This window comes from Ursus americanus, chromosome 30 (genome assembly GCF_024610735.1).
Source record: "Ursus americanus isolate L20-20 chromosome 30, mUrsAme1.1.p, whole genome shotgun sequence".
Taxonomy (NCBI): Eukaryota; Metazoa; Chordata; class Mammalia; order Carnivora; family Ursidae; genus Ursus; species Ursus americanus.
In genome coordinates this window covers 7,298,171-7,309,237 of record NC_142156.1, presented here as the reverse complement: position 1 = coordinate 7,309,237, position 11,067 = coordinate 7,298,171, and the positions used below count along the sequence as shown (strand labels likewise).

At 55.4% G+C, this 11,067-nt stretch overlaps 1 protein-coding gene across 1 annotated transcript in view; it reads left to right on the top strand.

The window, feature by feature from the left end:
* The first annotated feature begins 7,094 nt into the window (after positions 1-7,094).
* LOC123788199 (uncharacterized protein KIAA1671-like) overlaps positions 7,095-11,067 on the top strand; it is a 40,673-nt gene continuing 36,700 nt past the window's right edge. Inside the window, 1 exon segment of the mRNA XM_087857249.1 lies at positions 7,095-7,149. The gene's annotated coding sequence lies outside the window, so the exon portion shown is untranslated.

The window sequence follows — 11,067 nt, the reverse complement described above, 5'->3', positions numbered from 1 at the left end:
GGAATATTCCAGGCAGTGGGAGGTGCAGGTGCAAAGGCCCTGTGGTGAGCATGGGCTTGGCAAGTTTCAGGAAGAAAAGAAGCTGGGGGGTGGCGCCTGGGTGGCACAGCGGTTAAGCGTCTGCCTTCGGCTCAGGGCGTGATCCCGGCGTTATGGGTTCGAGCCCCACGTCAGGCTTCTCTGCTATGGGCCTGCTTCTTCCTCTCCCACTCCCCCTGCTTGTGTTCCCTCTCTTGCTGGCTGCCTCTATCTCTGTCAAATAAATAAATAAAATCTTTAAAAAAAGAAAAGAAAAGAAAAGAAGCTGGGGGAAAGGGGGTCGTGGAGGGCCTTGTTGGCAAAGAAGATCTTTGGCTTTTAATTTCTGAGTGAGATGCAGAATCTGTGGGTAGGCCTGAGCAGGAGTGTGGCGACCTGTCCTGTGTTTTCAAAAGATCACTCTGGGGGCACCAGGGTGGCTCAGTTGCTGAAGTGTCCAACTGGTGATTTCAGCTCAGGTCATGAGATGGGGCCCTGCATCCGGCTCCACACTCAGTGTGGGGCCTGCTTGAGATTCCCTCTCCCTCTGCCCTCCCCCATTCCCTCTCTCCCTCTCTAAAAAATATAAATAAATAAATAAATAAATAAATAAATAAATAAATTTAATTAAATGTTCACTCTGGCTGCTGAGCGGAGAACCAGGTGGAAGGAGAAGGAGGGAGAAGTAGTTATCAACTTTAGTCCGTCAGGTGCGAGACAAGGGTGGACCAGATGGGTGGGCCGAGAGCGAGGGAAGGGGAAAGGAGCGGAGTCTGGAGCTCTGCTGAAGGTCAAAGGTCAAGCCACCTGGACGTGCTTATGAATTAGACGGAGTGTGAGGAGGCCTCCAGGGCTTTTTCCCTCGGTACCTGGGATGGGGGAGCTGCCACTGCTGATTTGGGGACGCTCTGGGAGGAGCAGGTGTGAGGGGAGGAAGAGGTATCTGAACGTGACGTAGCCTAACTGAAGTTTCGGACGTGCATTTTCCCAAGCCGTCAATCAACAGATGGGGACGGCGCAGCTTCAGGCCCAGAGAAAGCCCAGGGCAATGCTGGGCACCAGCAGAGAGGAGGGGCGCCTGACTCAGCCCGGGGGCAGGGGGCAGGGGACAGCCAGGCTGAGAGCTGCTGGGCCAGCTGGGACTGCGTTGGAGCTGGACTTGGACCCCTTTCTCTCTCCCAGGTAAGCCAGACTTCTGCTTCTGGCCCCGGCTGTGCTACAACCCGGCTGGGCGAGCGAGGCAAACGGTGCGACGCAGTGGGCCGAAGGTGTGGTGCCCCCAGACTCGTATGTTGAAATCCTAACCCCCGAGCTCATGGTATTGGGAGGTGGGGCCTTGGGGAGGTGAGGAGGTCGTGAGGGTGGGGCCCTCATGAAGGCATTTGTGCCCTCGTAAAGGAGGCCCCGGGGCGCTCCCTCACCCCTTCTGCCGCGGGAGGACACAGAGAGAGGAAGGCCGTGGGAAGACTGGCAGGTGCGCTCTCACCAGACGCCACGTCTGCCTGCGTCTTGATCTTGGAATTCGCAGCCTCCAGAACGGGGGCAGAGGAGTGTTTGTGGTTGACAAGTCACTCAGCCTGTGGGGCTTCCTTACAGCCACCGGAGCAGACTAAAACACCCACCTACGAAAGGAGGCCATGGTCTAGACCATGGGACTTACCTCCGGGAGGTGACAGATTCCTCTGAAACCATGATTCAAAACTACGGATTCATTCCCCATGCAGGCTTGCAGACGCACACAGACACACGCATATGTCATTTCAGGGGTTCATGGGCCCCTGAAGCTCACGACGGCCCCTGGACAATACTTTCTCCTCTCCCCCCTTCAGAGTCTTCCCTCCAGACTCACCACACTTCTGGGCAAGAGCTTCCAGTGCTGTCTCTTCTGCTCAGGCTCCAGCTTTGGACATAAGTCTATGACCTTGTAAAATGTCTCCTTCCCTTTGAAGGAAACACTCGGGTTGGCGACTAAAGCCCAGGTGGGTGATAAGCTGGTCTGAGTTGTGTGCGTGTGTGTGTTGTGTGTATCTTCCCAGTTCCTTAAATCAACAGTCTCTCACTCCAGGCTGCTGGATGGGCTGGGCAAAGCGGGAAAAGCCAGCCCCACATCAGAATGGGGTAAGGGTATGGTGTTTTAACTCCTCTCCAGTTAAACACCAGTTGTTGAAATTCTTGGCACTGTGCTCGCTTTTCTGCCTTGGTAATTCTAGTCCAGGGAACCGACTTACATATTTCCCTGGGACTTGAGGATCTTCTCTACAGCCTGTGAACTTCCCGAAAGTGGGCACGGGATCTGAATATCTTCATCCTTAGCATCTGGCGTAAGACTTGGCACAGGGTAGGTGCTTGTCTTGTCTTTTGCTATTAATGATGCAGGTGCAACTCCAACTGGTTCAAGTAGAAATGAGAAATTTACTGGCTTCCTGAACTAAAAATTCTATGATACAGCTTCAGGCACAGCTGGATCCAGGTGAACAAGCAATATCTTCAGCGCCTCTCTTTCCTCCCATATCTCAGCTCTGTTTTCTGCTGGGTCGGCTTCAGTCTCAGGCAGATTCTTTCTCACAGTGCTGGCTTCTGGCTGACCTTCTGAGGCCAAAGGAAAGCAATCCAAGAAAAGAAAGCTGCTCTTTGCACATAGTTGCTGCAAATGTGGTGACAAACTCTCAAGGGACAAGCTCAGGTCACATGCCCACCATAAACCAATCATTATGGGCAGCAAGATGGGATGTTCTCATTGGCCAGACTTAAGTCACATGCCCTAGGATTGGGGGTACGGGGTTGGGGTGGGGATAGGGTAGGCAGGTCCCAAGTTTCACCCCACTGGAACTACACGGACTACGAGTGGGGGATGGGGTGGTTTCTGGGAGGAAAACCGAGGCTAGCCGAGGATGGGGGATGGCTGCTGGGCCGGTGAGAACCAGAGACATCACTCTCATGCTATGAATGCTGCCATGACCACAGGGCCACTGGTGCTGGAGGAAGCATGACGGCCCAGGAAGGTAAGTGCAGGAAGCATGAGTGAGGCCTGAGGCCGGGGCTCAAGTCCCAGCTCTGCCACCGGCACTTAGTGTGACCTTGGTCAGGGCAACTCCGCCTCTCTGGACCCCAGTTTCTTTACCTGTAAAATGGGGGCATCTGGAGTAGACTATTGCTAGGGATTCTTCCACTCACTCAGTCACCCAGTTCCTCCATCAATATTTGCCGAAGGGCTTTGGAGTTGGTCCGAACTGGATCTGAATCCCAGCTCAGATGTTTACCGGCGGTATCAGGCTTGGCAGGTGCACCTTTTCAGGCGTGCTCAGCGGCGTCCTCCCCAGCCACCCCGCTGCCCCTGCCGTGCTCCAGCCTCGGCTCACCTCCCCCTGCAGGTGGCCCCGGGTCAGTTGCTGCAGCCACCGGGCCAGCTCAACCTGCAGTGACGTGGCTGAGGGCTGGACCAGCCTTCCCCAGGTCCCCAGCTCTCGGTCCCTGCTGACGGGACCAGACCCTTGGCAGCCGGGGATGCTGGTGCTTCTCCTTCCAGAACTGGCTTCCCTCGTGGCTGCCGGGAGGCTCAGGTGACACAAGCCGGAAGCGAGGGGCAGCTGGACCCACCCGTGACTAACGGCGGACTCGAGCTGGGCTGTGGCAGCAGAGGAAGTCCCTGCCTTCCCACGGCTTCTCTGGGGATGCCCCTAGTGCTGTGACTCCCAGCTGTGTTTCCGGAAGCAGCTGTGGCCGACCCCTTGACGCACCTGTTGCGTTGGCTCACGCTCTTTCCCTGCCTCAGAGTCCCTTTCCTTCACTTTGGTGGTGCTGGGATTCCATCCCCAGTAAAGCATGCGTCAGTAACTTCTGCCTGAGAGGACCCAGACTGAGATGCTCTGCTGTGTGACCTCGAGCCATTTACTTAACCTCTCTGAGCTTCAGATGCCGAGTCTGTAAAAGGTAGATAATAATAGAGGATCTCTAATAGGATTGTGGTGGCACTTAATGAGACAGCACAGGCCAAGTACTTGGTTCAACCTATGCTAGTTTTTATTAGTAGCGTTGCTGTGAACCAGGCGCTGAATCGTGTCATGGGAAACCATTTATTCAACACTGAATTCCATGGATATTTATTGAGTGTCAATTTTGTGCTCATCTCTGCTTCCAAGGAGCTCACGGTCTAGAAAGTAAGGCAGGAAATTGGGCACTACAGTGTGATTGGTGCTTTAGGCTGCGGTATGGTAGTCAGGGGTGGTAATCGGAGGTGGCTTCTCAGAGGAGGTGATGTTAAAGATCTGAAGGATATATAGTTGTTACAGATGATGGGCAGGTGAAGGGTGAAGAGTTCCAGACAGAGGGCACGGCATGAGCAAAGGCCTGGTGGTAAGAGAACACATTTCAAAAATATACTGGCCCTCACTGTCAAGAAGCAGGCAAATTACAAGAGAAACAAAATGGGTAAGTATGAACTAATGAAAATGCATGAATATGGTCTTTGCCAAGGAGGGTGTGAGTTCTAGAACTCTACTCTGCAATAAGGTAGCCGCAGCCACATGTGGCTAGATTTAAATTAATTAAAATTATGGGGCACCTGGGTGGCTCAGTTGGTTAAGCGTCTGCCATCGGCTCAGGTCATGATCTCAGGGTCCTGGGATCAAGCCCGGCATCAGGCTCCCTGCTCAGCGGGGAGCCTGCTTCTCCCTCTCCCACTCCCCCTGCTTGTGTTCCCTCTCTCACTGTGTCTCTCTCTGTCAAATAAATAAAATCTTAAAAAAAAAAGAAATTTAAAAAATAAATTAATTTAAATACAATTTAAAATTCAGTTCCTCAGTCCCACTGGCAGCATTTCAAGTGCTCAGTAGTCAGCTGTGGCTGATGTTGGCCAGTATAGATATAAAACATCACTATCATTGCAGAAAGTTCTGTTGGGTAGAACTGCCAAATCAGGACAGGCTTCCTGGAGGAGGGGCCAGATCGCAGAGAAGGGGTTCTGGGAAAGTCCCTGGGTGGCATTGTCCTAAATCCCCAGGAAGAGAAAAGCCAGAGCTGGGAGGAGGGGTGGGAGTGTTGGCTCTGGAAACAATGTACAACCCGACACCATTTTGGTCAGGGCATAATCTCTGGGTGTGTGCTGGCTGGCAGCCTCTCACCTGGATGGGAGGATACAGGAATGGAGGGGGAAATCAGCTGAAGGGCTGAACCAGGCACTCCTCCCCCTCTCGAGGCCAGGAGCACTCTGGGAGTTGTAGTTTGGCACTTCTGGGATTTCCTCAAAGCTTGGCAGAACAGAAGGGCTGACGCTGGACTGGGGCTGGGCATATCTTGGGGCAAAGATTTGGGGAGGGCTGGTCAGAGCTGGGGATACGCCTGGGTTTCGGGGTTCTGCGGGTGGTGGCAGGAGGTGGCAGGAGGAGGACTGTCTTCTCCCCTCTGGTGCTTGGAGATGGAGTCCTAAGTACTAAGATGTCTGGGGCTGAGAAACACGAAACAGTCAGTTAAAAAACCCTCAGTCCACACATTCCAGTTAATCAAGATTTGCCCTGGAGAGACGGGGAGTCCCTATAAGGTTAGAGAGGAGAGGGAGCAGATGATACACTATCAGCTGTTGGTCATTCATGCTTTTAACCTAATATTTATTGCGCTCAATATGTATTGAGTGCTTACTATGTGCCAAGCCGCGCCTAGGTCCTGGGAATCAGGAGTGAACAAAATAGACAAAAGTCTCTGCTTCCAGAAGCTTTAGAGAAGGCAGCAGACAAACAATCATTTGCCTTTGCTCCTAGAACATACAGCTGTTTTGTAAAAACCCGTGCTGAAACGTGGATTTGGACAGATTTTAACTTTCAGTGCAACCATTTTCTGTCTCCTACCCCTAGGGGTGTAGTCATATTAAAAGCCACTGAGTTGGGTCCTATTAATGATTATGTTCAAGACATCCAGATGATAGAGGAGGCTATCCTAAGTTATAGGAGGGCACGAGGCCTCTAGCTCACCTTTTCGAGTCAATTAGGGAGCCTTAGGCTGCTCCTTGGTAAAATGGGGGGTGGTGGTCCTCACTTCAAAAGGACTGTTGTGCAGATGGAAAGAACAACCCATATGGTGTGTCTCCTGCAACAGGGGTACCCTCCCTTACATACAGACACCAACAAATCACAGAAAGATGAGGCAAGAGAGCTTCCCACCAATTCTCCCAAAGCCACAGTGTGATGCTTTCGCTCCCTCTACCTTTTTTGAGGTCTGATTTACAATAAATACGCATGATTTTAGGACCTCCATTATTCATGCCCAGTGCATTTCCTCAGGAGGCCGTGTCACCAGTGCAATTCAACTTACTTGTGCAATTATTTTTTAAAATGTCTGTAAGTTTCACAGGAGGCCGGATATCGCTAGCTGCTTTAGCACTGGGCGCTCAGCACCCAGCATACAGTAGGTGCTTAATAAAGACGTATGGCATGAAATGAATGAAAGATAGCAATACAGGAATTTTCTTGTTTAGGGGCGACTGCCCTATGAGTCGCTCAACTTGTCCCCAAGTCTTTATACCCCTGGCCCCCACCACAACACAATGGCAGCAGCCACCCCACACAGTAGGCTCCCCCACAGAGCAGCAAACAGCTTCCCGCCACGCCCGCGAGCCTCGCGGTGCAGTGCCCCTGCCCGCCGCGAGGGGGCGCGAGCGCCTCGCGCAGACACTGCTCCCTGGCGGGCGCCCGCAACCCCCACGGTTCAATGGGCGAGGAGCACAGGCCCGACGGCAGGCCGGCACCGTGGCGGGGGATCCCGGCCGAAGTCTGGGGGTCGTCCTGGGAACGCGGGCCAGGACCACGAACACGTTCCCAGTCGCGCGCTGCGGGGTCGTGGTCGCAGGTCCGGACCGCTTCCGGGAAGAGTGTCCCCGCCGCGCTCGCGACCTCTGACCCGCGAGATAGTCCCCAGGCCTAGGAGCCTGCGGGTCCTGGCCTCTCCGGCCTGCGGTGCTCTGCCCCGGGCCCTTCCGCGCAGGCTCTGCCGGCAGCGGTTCCCATGGCGACGGGGGTTGCTTCCCCGCTTGAGGCCCCGCCCCTAGCACGCTGCGCTGCGCGGGGTCGCTGAGGCGCGGGCAGGTGCCACGGGCTGCGGACAGGTGGCGGCGCGGCGCGGGCAGGCGGCGGCTGCTGCAGGGTAGGTTGTGCGGCGGCCGCCGGCTGCTGGGGGGGGGGGGGGAGGGTGTCTGCCCCCAGTGCCCGGCCGGCGAAGGGGCTGGGGAGGCGGTGGTGGGCGACGGCCGCCAAGTTTCTGCTCGGCTGAGGCCCCGGGAGAAAAGTTGGCAAAGTTGGCCGGGGAAGAGGTGGGGATCTGGTGGATCTCCCCCCGGCTCTGGGTCTACGTGGAGGGGGGATCCCGATTTGCGAGCCTAGGGATCTGTCTCCCGAGACTTGGGAGTGGATCCCGCGGGAAGATCTCTTACAGGGCAACCAGTGGATCCTGCACCACCAGGCTGAAGACTTGGGAGTCGATCCCAGGAGTGGATTGGGCACCGGCGGCCTGAGGTTCCACTCGATCTCCAGCCTGGGGGTGGCGGGGGTCGTTGATTGGAGACTGGGAGCTAGTTGATCCCCACTCCCCACCCCAACCCCCCCACGCTTGTCCGAGCCTTGGCAGTGGATTCCGAGAGGAGATCTGGTGGCTTGGAGTTGGGGGATCGCTGAAGATCGGGTACCCAGCCTGGAGCGGCTAGGATCTGGACGTCCGTGCGGGTTGGAGGCCCGGAGGTGGACACCGGGAAGCGGGGGTGCCCGGCGAGGCCGAGCCCGGGGTGAGAGGATCCTTTGGGCAGCGGGGGTGGCGGAGAGAGCGGCGCAGGGCTCCGGACGCGCCCTCCCCGCTGGGCCTGCGCTCCCCTCCGCGCGCCTTCCGGGGGCTGAGGCGCCCTGATGGGATTAAGGCTCGGTACCCCTGCTCCCGGGCAGGCTCGGATGGCCCTCATCCCGCTGGCGGCGCCGCTCCGGGCCACAGGCGGGGCCCTCGGGAGGGGAAGTAGCCCCCTAACCCCCACCCGCGCCCCGACCTTTCCACACCCTCCTGGCACGCACTGGCTTCGGAGCCGGGGCGCCGCGCCCTGAAACCCTGCTCCCGTCCTGTAGCGGGGTGTGTGACCTCCGGGCGCCGCCTTAGGTGGCCTGGGCTTCCTGCCGGCGGGGACTGGACTTTCTCTAGCCGGGAGCAGCCATTACCTTCTGGAAGGGGAAGGGCTGTACCTGTGGCACAAAGAAATAGCTTTTTCTTTTGCAGCTTCTTTGTGACCTTGGGCAAAACACTTAACCTCTCTGAGCCCAGTGTCCCCTCTGGGCAAAATGGGGTGGGATTGGGGGTCAAAGTGCTTCGTCTTCTGAGTGGCCGGCAGGACTAATAGGTGTGATAGGTATGAAACAGGTAGGGGCTCTGTCAATAGTAGTGGGCCCTCGTTCTGTGGCCCTTTCTTTCCCAGGTCCCATCCCCGGCACTTCCCTTACAGGATCCTGGGAAAGCTCCTGGACAACCATGCGTTCACCTCTAGACACTGGCATCTCATCCCTGGGACAGTTCCCAAGGGACGCTAGCCCTGGTCTTGGTGGTTGTAGGGGAATCGTTTTTAAAGGATTTATATGCTGGACAAGGGTGCCGTTACCTGAGAGGAGTGCAGGGATCCTCCATGGTGTCTGGGCGCCTGGGGGCGCGTGAGGGCGCTCCTTCGTCAACCAGTGTGCGTCTTGAGCACCTACTATGTCGCAGACACAGGGCCACGTAGCATCTGTCCTCCTGGCATCACATTCCAGCAATCCACTGAGGCAGCTCAGTGCTGATTCTTGCTGTTGGGGTTGCAACCCTCACCCCAGATTCTGGGGGTGGAGGACGCCCCCCTCACTTGGAGGTCGCGGGGGCTTTTATTCAAGGCTGACCTTGACAGGAGGATGGAATGGCCCACTGTCCGGTCCTGAGCCTATCTTCCTTCACAGCATCTCCAGAGTACATCTTTGACCAATTCAGAAAAAGAACCTCTGCGAAATATTTTAAACGTGCTTCATGCATGCATACATACGTACGTGCAATAACTGTTTCAAGCCATTGTGTCAAGGAGGAGGCCAGCAGTCACGACGGTGAGGGGTAAAGCCTGGTGAAAGGAGGCAGTTGTCTAGAGGGGAGAGTTCTGATAATGGGCAGAGGGGGTGATGCCTCCCTTCTGGCAGGGGGAGGGTTGGGGGTCAGGGGGTTTAGTTTTTTGGAGACCTTGCCAGGGGGAAGAGGATGGTGTGATGGGCCAGGAAAAGGGAACAGAGCGGCCTGAACGCAGGAGGGAGCATGGGGCGTTGGCAGGAGATGCTGGCCGGGGCCAGGTCAACCATTTGTAGGGGTTTGGACTTTATTCCAGGGCTGTGGGGTGCTGTGGAAGTTTCTCTGTGGGAGAGGGTCAGATGTGTGTTTTGGGAAACTTGTCTTGCTCTTAGGAGGAGGCTCAGAAGCCAGTAAGAAGCTGCTAGAAAAATCCAGATGAGTGGTGGTGTTTGTCCAAACTTGAGAGGCACATAGTTGAAGACCCCTTCTTGGAGGTAGAGCAGTGTCTTGGGAGGAGGAACCCCCTGGGGGCAGTGGCCTGAAGATCTCACCAGGATTCCATCCAATTCAGCAGACCTTGCTGAGCGCCCCTGCACTGCCTGCCCAGGGATGGTCATAAACATCCACATCCTTGGGACTTCACGCTTGTATTTTCCACCTTCCCGTGGGAGGGAGCGGGGCTCGTTATTCCCATTTCACAGATGCAGGACTGCGTAATGTGGCAAGGTCTTTGCCAGTCACCGTGGCGGAGCAGGGATTTGAACTTGCTTCCAACTTGCAGCTTGTGGATGTTTGGAATCTGTGAGGTGGAGTAGAGAAGCCCCAGGGTGGTGAGGCTGAATCAGCTTGCAGCAGGGTAAACCCAGGCAGGCTTCCAGGAGGAGACAGGGATAGAAAGGAGGGAGTCCGGGGTGGGGCTGGGGTTACTGGGGGCATACCCTGGCCGTGCCTCTCCTGGCTGTGGTCGTGGGCATCGTACTCGTTTTGAGACTCAACTTCCTCATCTGTAAAATGGGCTCATGATAGGCTCTTCCCCTCACTCACAGGGTTGTTACGTGAGTTCAGGGAAGCAGTACATAGAAGTGCCAGGCACAGTGTGTGCACTGGTCCGCACTCATTAAGTCATGGGTATAATTATCATTTTGGCTTGTCATCAGATGTGTTTCAGGCAGGGAGAGCCTCTCCCAACCTGGTGGGGGGGGGTGTAGGGGGTGGGGCAGCCAAAGGTGACACTTGAGCTGAGTCTTGAAGGATGAGTGGAGGCAAGGGAAGGACATTCCAGGCAGAAGGAGCAGCCCAGGCAAAGCATAGCTCAACTGGAGAATTGCGTGCTAATTGGTAAGCCCAGAGCAGAGAGCGTGCTGAATGAGTGAAAGACTATCGGGAGTAGAAATTCTCTTTACACCCTCTACCACTCCCTAAGTACCCAAGCAGGAAGGTTTTGCCAGGTATGGGATATAAAAAAGGGCAGGAAGGGGGCGCCTGGGTGGCTCAGTCGGTTCAGCATCTGCCCTCAGCTCAGGTCATGATCCTGGGTCCTGGGATTAAGCCCCGCATTGGCTCCCTGCTCAGTAGGGAGTCTGCTTCTCCTGCTCCCTCTGCCCCTCCCCCCTAATCGTGCTCTCTCTCTCCTCTCTCAAATGAATAAATTAAAAAAAAAAAAGAAAAAAAGAAAAGAGGGCAGGAAGATCCCTATCTAGGAGTTCAGTATTCCTTACCCCACTCACCGAGGCAGATAGGACTGTGACCCCAGAGAAGCCGCTTCCCTTGTAAAACCTGTTTCTTCCTCTGTAAAATGGGACAGTTGGAGGGAATATAAGTAAAGCCCAGAGCACATCAGAACACCCGCTGTTCACCGAAGCCCTCATCTGTGCCAGGCTCTGGGCTAAACTCTTTGTTCTTTTTTTTTTTTTTTAATTTTTCATAACAAACCCAGGCGATGCCTGTTTGGGGACAGTTGGTTTTGCAGTTTATGAAGCTGAGGCTCCGGGAGTCCTATCCACTCCC